Consider the following 6,956-nt stretch of genomic DNA (forward strand, 5'->3'; position numbering starts at 1 on the left):
TTAAAATACCGATTCTAATTTACATAGATATTCCTAAAATTCATGCTGTCTGCATAATATATCAAAAGAACCCCACATAACAATGTTACATTAAGAGAAAAAATTCTTTTGAACTGATTCAATCCATCAGCTACAACTAGATGGGAGATATATTTATGTGTAATAATGGAAACAATGCACTCACCTAACACATGCACACCCCAATAAAATAATATCCCACGCAATGCAAAGGTAACAGTGGAATGTCGTCCTTTCAAAACAATAAAGTTTTGTTTAATGGAAAAATATTTTATACTACTATTGTTTTTCTATGTAAACTTAAAAGTTAATTAAAATTAAAAATTCAATTATTCAGTTGCACTATCCCCATTTCATTGGACAGCATAGAAAGAAGAACAATTCCATCATTGCAAGAAGTTATTTTGGACAATGCCAGTCTAGAGCATAAAACATATATAAATTATAGGCCTTCTGGGCTTTTATGGAAGTCCTGGAAAGCAAAACCATGAATAATATTATTTCCATGGGAAAATGTACTCCAGCCACCATGTATCTTGTACATGACTTGAGGATTGCCCAGATGATCCATTTTTAAAAATACGTATTGTTGGCATTGCTGTATAAAACAGTTATATACATTCAGTCTAGAAAATCTGAATATAAAAATAACTTCATGTGCTTTTGCACCATTTTTTATTTAACAATGTAAGATTATTTTCCCATGCCATTAAATGTTAGTAGTATTTTTTGAGACACCGTATCATCAGTTAGCTTAGATTATCTAAAACAATCCATAAAAATAATGTAACTTCACCATATATTCACTTTGGGAAAAGCAGGTCAAGTTTTGATTACTTCTGTTTCCTTCCAAACCTATTTCTAAAGAACAAACCAAAACCATATACATAACATATCAATATTTCCAAAAAGTTAAGTTCTGTATGAAATTCATGTAGACAATAACAACAGAGTAAAACAAACAGTAATAATATTTATCCAGTGCACAGCAAATAGTAGTTACCCAATACATTTCTGCTAAGCTAAACTGATCTCTTGCATTTCAAATGTCATTTTAATAGAATTGGAAATAATATCTTTTCTTGTAAAGCCAGGTACTTAGCTCAATTGACAGTTTTCACTTATGACAAAACAAGTCATTTTTAATTTTTGTGTAAGTTCCCTTCAAAAAGCATAACCATTTCCTATAACTTATAGGAATACATTTAATTTTTAGTGTTATAAACAGAGTAGCACAAATTACAGTAGATCTTTGAACAACACGGTTTTGAACTGTTTGGATCCACTTACACATGGATTTTTTTCCAATAAATGCATACATTACTATGGGATCTGCAGTTGGTTGACTCCAAGGATGCAGAAACACGGATATGCAGGGCTGATTATGGGGCTTGAGCATCCACGGATTTTGATATCCAAAGCGGGTCCTGGAACCAACCGCCCACCCCCCAGGTACTAAGGGATGACTGTATTCATTTCACTGTTTCTTACATTGTACATCATATTGAGAGTAAGTAGCAAATTAAAGCAGGTACCAATATCTCTTGAGAACAAAATGAAAACAAATCATTTTATTTGTAACGTACGCAAAACTTCAGTGAAATAAGCTTCTAATGTATCCTATTTTTAGGTGCCTCATATATACCCTACATGTAGGTGAACACCTTGTACTGGGAAGAAGGGCTTGTTTTGAGAAGGTCACTCCCATTGGCCAAAACTACAGACAGGCATAAGAATGGGAATAAAGAAGAACTCTGAGCTCTGCAATTCCTTTTTTGAGGTATGTTGAAATTTATAACTAAATCTGTTTCTTACCTGTGCAATCTGAATGAGATGATGTCTTAGCTCAGGCTACCATAACAAAATACCATAGACTGGGTGGCTTAGACAACAGACATTTATTTCTCACAGTTCTGGAGGCTGGAAAGTCCAGGATCAGGGTGTCAATGAGGTTGGTCTCTGCTGAAGACACTCTTCCTGGCTTGCAGATGACCACCTTCTTGCCGTGTCCTGACAGGGTGGAGAGAGGGACAGAGACCCCTCTAGTGTCCCTCTTTATAAGGGCGCTAATCCCATCACGAGGACCTCAACCTCAAGGCATCATCAAACCTAGTTACCTTGCAAAGGCTGCATCTTCATCACCAGATGCCACCACGTTAGGAGTTAGGGCTTCAGCACACGAAGTTGGAGGGGACACAGTTCAGTCCACAGCAGTTGACCAAGCTGAAGCTGGTGTGGTTGACTCATTTGTTCTATAAACATGGGCTCTCATGCGTGTGAATGCGTGTCTGTTTTTTAATGACTTGCGATGATCTGGATTAACGATTGGTTCCCTAAATTAAAAGTTACACTGCTTCCTACAACCGACCATCCACACAGATTACTTTATCTGCTGGAGTCATTTAGCCCTAAGACTTATTAGATCCTAATTTCTAGAATTTTACTAAAATAAGCTAAAGTAATGTGCAGAGCAGATTGTTTGTAGTTTATGACCTTGGGCAGGAGCAAATTCCTGAATAGATTTCTCACCGGGTGAGAATCTGTAGAAACCACTGGAGGCCCCAGGTTTGTAGCCTTTCCAAGACTGGATTCCATCTGAATTATATTCACCTTGCTTACAGGGCTCTCCTCCCACACTGAACTGCATGGATGCAAAAAGAAACAAAGGAGCCAAGTAAACACAGATATTTTCCCACAGAAACTTCTATTTGGGATGTTAAATTTCCCAACACTACTGGTAAACTATTTTGAGCAGTGAGCTCTTGAAAGTTTCAATTTTCATTTCCAATAGATAGACTTATTTCCTCCTTGATTTTAGCCATACATTGAGCACTAAATTTTGTCATCAGAAACTCTTGGTATCACTTCTTATAATGAAAGTTGTAAAATGTAGAAAACTAATTTTCAAATATTTTAATTATAATTTATGTTGGTTTCTTCACCAGTGTCAACCAACTTCCTTTTCCTTAAATTGCTGTGTAATATGGACCTTTTAACGTGTGAACACAGTCTCAATGGTCTCTTCAAATATACACTTTCCATACATTAGAGTAGGTGCCAAATCAGTCAGGACTTCACCTAATTTTGAAAACAATGCTATGACAAAAGAATGCCATAGGAAATATGAATGATCTTTTTATGTTGAGAAATCCAGTAATATACTTAATAAAACTTGCATATTACATGGGTCTTGTAGTATGTGATGTAAACCTGCTTTTGAATATGATATGAAATCAATCATGTGGCTTTGGAAAAAAATTAAAAGAAAAATGACACATTTCCAGAGAGTATATCATTGTAAGAAAAAATGATAAAAACTAGCATATAATTTACATCAGGAGTCAGCAAACTATGGTTCATAGGTCAAGTCTGCCTAACATCTCTTTTATGGCTCATAAGCTAAAAATGGATTTTGCCTTTTTAAATGGTTAAAAACATCAAAATATTATTTTGTGGCATGTGAAAAATATACAAAATTCAAGTTTCAGTGCAGGAATTCGTGTACATATTGTCTGTGGCTGCTTCTGAGTTACAAGGAGAGAGTCGTGTAGTCCTGACAGAGTCTGAATTGCCTCCTACCGTCTAAAATCTTTACTATCCGGTTCTTAAGAAAAACAAACAAACAAACGTTGTTGATCCCTGAGTTAGATAAAGACTATGGTACATCAGAGGTTTTTTAAAAATATGATTCAATGATGTTATTTTATGGTGTGATATCTAATTTATATTTAGGAATATATTTGTTCCTATATTTAGAAAAATGTTTGTTTCAACATGAATAAAAGAATCATGTTTTGTAATATTTCATATGCATTTTTCTTTTCAGTCTAGTTGACTACAATTATTTTTCTAGATATCTGCCAAACGTTCAATTAACATTATTGTCAGTGAATCCAATCAAATTAACTATGGAGAAAAGTATTTAGAATCTTGTGTCATGGGTGATGTCACAGCACATTGAATAAACTATTTACTTACTCAAATTGGCTATTTAAGTAACCAGCAATCAACCATTACAAGGTCAATGTTCCTTTAAAGTTATTTACACATGGATTTGTGTAAGGAAAATGTAAAATAAATGTAATCTTATATATGGATTGGCAAGTTGTTTGATTTTTCTAAAGTATAAAAATAATCACTGGAAAACACTCTCTTTTGCTTTTCTATGACTCTGATTTGTTTAATTTATAGCAAATTATATTTAAAGACATCAGAGCAGTTTAATTCGTAACATTTGCTTAGAAAATGAAAGGATTCTATATCATATATTAACAAAATTAGACTATTAAAAGGGATTGCTAATTGTATCTTTAAGGACTAGAAAAATATTTTCAACTATGTATTACCAAAAATGTTATTATGGGCTGTGAAAACTGTGGTCACATTTGCAAAGATTCAGACTGGATGGGGGTGACACAATCAACAAGAAAATGGTGGAGAGAGAGAAAAACATCATCTAAGCTGTCTCCACCACCCCCATATTTGTTTTCTTCCAAATTTTCTTTACCTACAAAAGAAATATTATCTAGGATAGTTTATTATATAAAAAGTTCCCTACTTTGTTTATATAGAAATAACTGCAAAAGGGCTTTGATATAATTTGTCAGATAGATTTTCAAGTGGATTATGATGTACATTGAGTCCTGATATCACTTTAGTCATGTGCATGTTTCAGTAGAATTGAGTTCTCCGTATTGCATGGGTCTGAAAAATGAAGTGACCTATTCACTGGATATATGGGCAAAAAGAAAAACTCAAAATAAGGAGTCAGCCAGGGTACAAAGTTTTCAAATGTTGAGGCATCCTTTCTCTTGAGATAGATGCCACTAAACAAGACAGTGTTTCAGTTCCTTCAGGACAACCACGATCCTACCTTGGTCCTCATCAGTCTGGTCCTGAGACTACCAGAGGACCCAGCCTCCCAGCTTCATCCCAACAGGATGTGAGTTACATGCCAACAAGAGCAGCCAAATCTGACATTAGAGCTCAGATCTTTAATAGCACAAAGCTCCTGTCCAGAGTAAAGCCACATTCTCCCTCCCTGGCCCTTCCTCCCCAAAGATGTTACCTCCTAAGCTGGAAGCTTGGAGCCTCCTTAGAGGCCAGCAGAGGAGGTATGGGGGAATGTGTGTGACGTGTGGGGAAGGGAAGGATAGCCCATTATTTTTTCTTCGCTTTTCTCTTACTGAGCAAGACAGACTTGCAGGCCTGGCTGTGTCACGTTTGCCAGTGCAAAGCTATCTTCTAAGTCATGATGTGTTCATGACTAAAAGCAAAAACAGACCGGCTATCTGTACCGTAAATAGAAATATGGACTTTGTTTTGTTTTCAAGCACAGAAAACCATCTTCAAAGGAAGAGCCCCCCATTTTTCTGTTTCCTTCAATTTATTTTTCATAACAAATTATGAGATTAACTAATCACAAAAAATTCAAAATCTCTTCCATGTTACAAAAGCTGTATTTTTAAATTATTATCATGAAGTATGTCCATGTGGCATCAGATAACCAGAATTTTAAGAAATAATACTAAACTCATTTGCAGAAACTTTCTTTTCTCTATTTAAATATCTCTTTTTTATTGGGGTATAATTGCCTTACAATGTTGTGTTAGTTTCTACTGTACAATGAAGTGAATCAGCTCTACACATACATATATCCCCTGCCTATTGGACCTCCCTCCCCCCATCCAACCCATCTAGGTTGTCACAGAGCACCGAGCTGATCTCCCTGTGCTATACAGTAGTTTCCCACTAGCTATCTATTTTACACATGGTAGTGTATTTATGTCAAACCTAATCTACCAATTCATCCCCCACCCCCGTGTCCACACATCTGTTATCTATGTCTGTGTTTCTATTCCTGACCTGCAAATATGTTGACCTGTACCATTTCTCTAGATTCCACATATATGTGTTAATATACGGTATTTGTTTTTCTCTTTCTGACTTATTTCACTCTGTATGACAGACTCTAGGTCCATCCACGTCTCTACAAATGACCCAGTTTCATTTCTTTTTACGGCTGAGTAATATTCCATTATATATATCTATATATACATACACCACATCTTCTTTATCCATTCACCTGGCAATGGACATTTAGGTTGCCTCCATGTCCTGGCTATTGTAAATAGTGCTGCAATGAACATTGGGGGGCAAGTGTCATTTTGAATGATGGTTTTCTCAGGGTATATGCCCAGTAGTGGGATTCCTGGGTCATATGGTAGTTCTATTTGTAGTTTTTTAAGGAACCTCCATACTGTTCTCCACAGTGGCTGTATCAATTTACCTTCCCACCAACAGTGCAAAAGTGTTCTCTTTTCTCCGCACCCTCTCCAGCGTTTATTGTTTGTAGATTTTTTTTTTTTTTTGCGGTACGCGGGCCTCTCACTGCTGCAGCCTCTCCCGTTGCGGAGCACAGGCTCCGGACGCGCAGGCTCAGCGGCCACGGCTCACGGGCCCAGCCGCTCCATGGCGTGTGGGATCCTCCCGGACCGGGGCACGAACCCGTGTCCCCTGCATCGGCAGGCGGACTCCCAACCACCGCGCCACCAGGGAAGCCCATATTATTTGTAGATTTTTTGATAATGGTCATTCTGACCAGTGTTTGTTATAATACTATCTAACACCATACACAAAAATAAACTTAAAATGGATTAACGGCCTAAATGTAAGACTGGACACTATAAAACTCTTAGAGGAAAGCATAGGAAAAACACTCTTTGACATAAATCACAGCAAGATCTTTTATGACCCACCTCCTGGAGTAATGAAAACAAAAATAAGAAAATGGGACCTAATTGAACTTCAAAGCTTTTGCACAGCAAAGGAAACCATAAACAAGATGAAAAGACAGCCCACAGAATGGGAGAAAATATTTGCAAACAAAGCAATGGACAAAGGATTAATCTCCAAAATATATAAACAGCTCATGCAGC

Source organism: Physeter macrocephalus, chromosome 7, assembly GCF_002837175.3.
Source record: "Physeter macrocephalus isolate SW-GA chromosome 7, ASM283717v5, whole genome shotgun sequence".
Lineage (NCBI taxonomy): Eukaryota > Metazoa > Chordata > Mammalia > Artiodactyla > Physeteridae > Physeter > Physeter macrocephalus.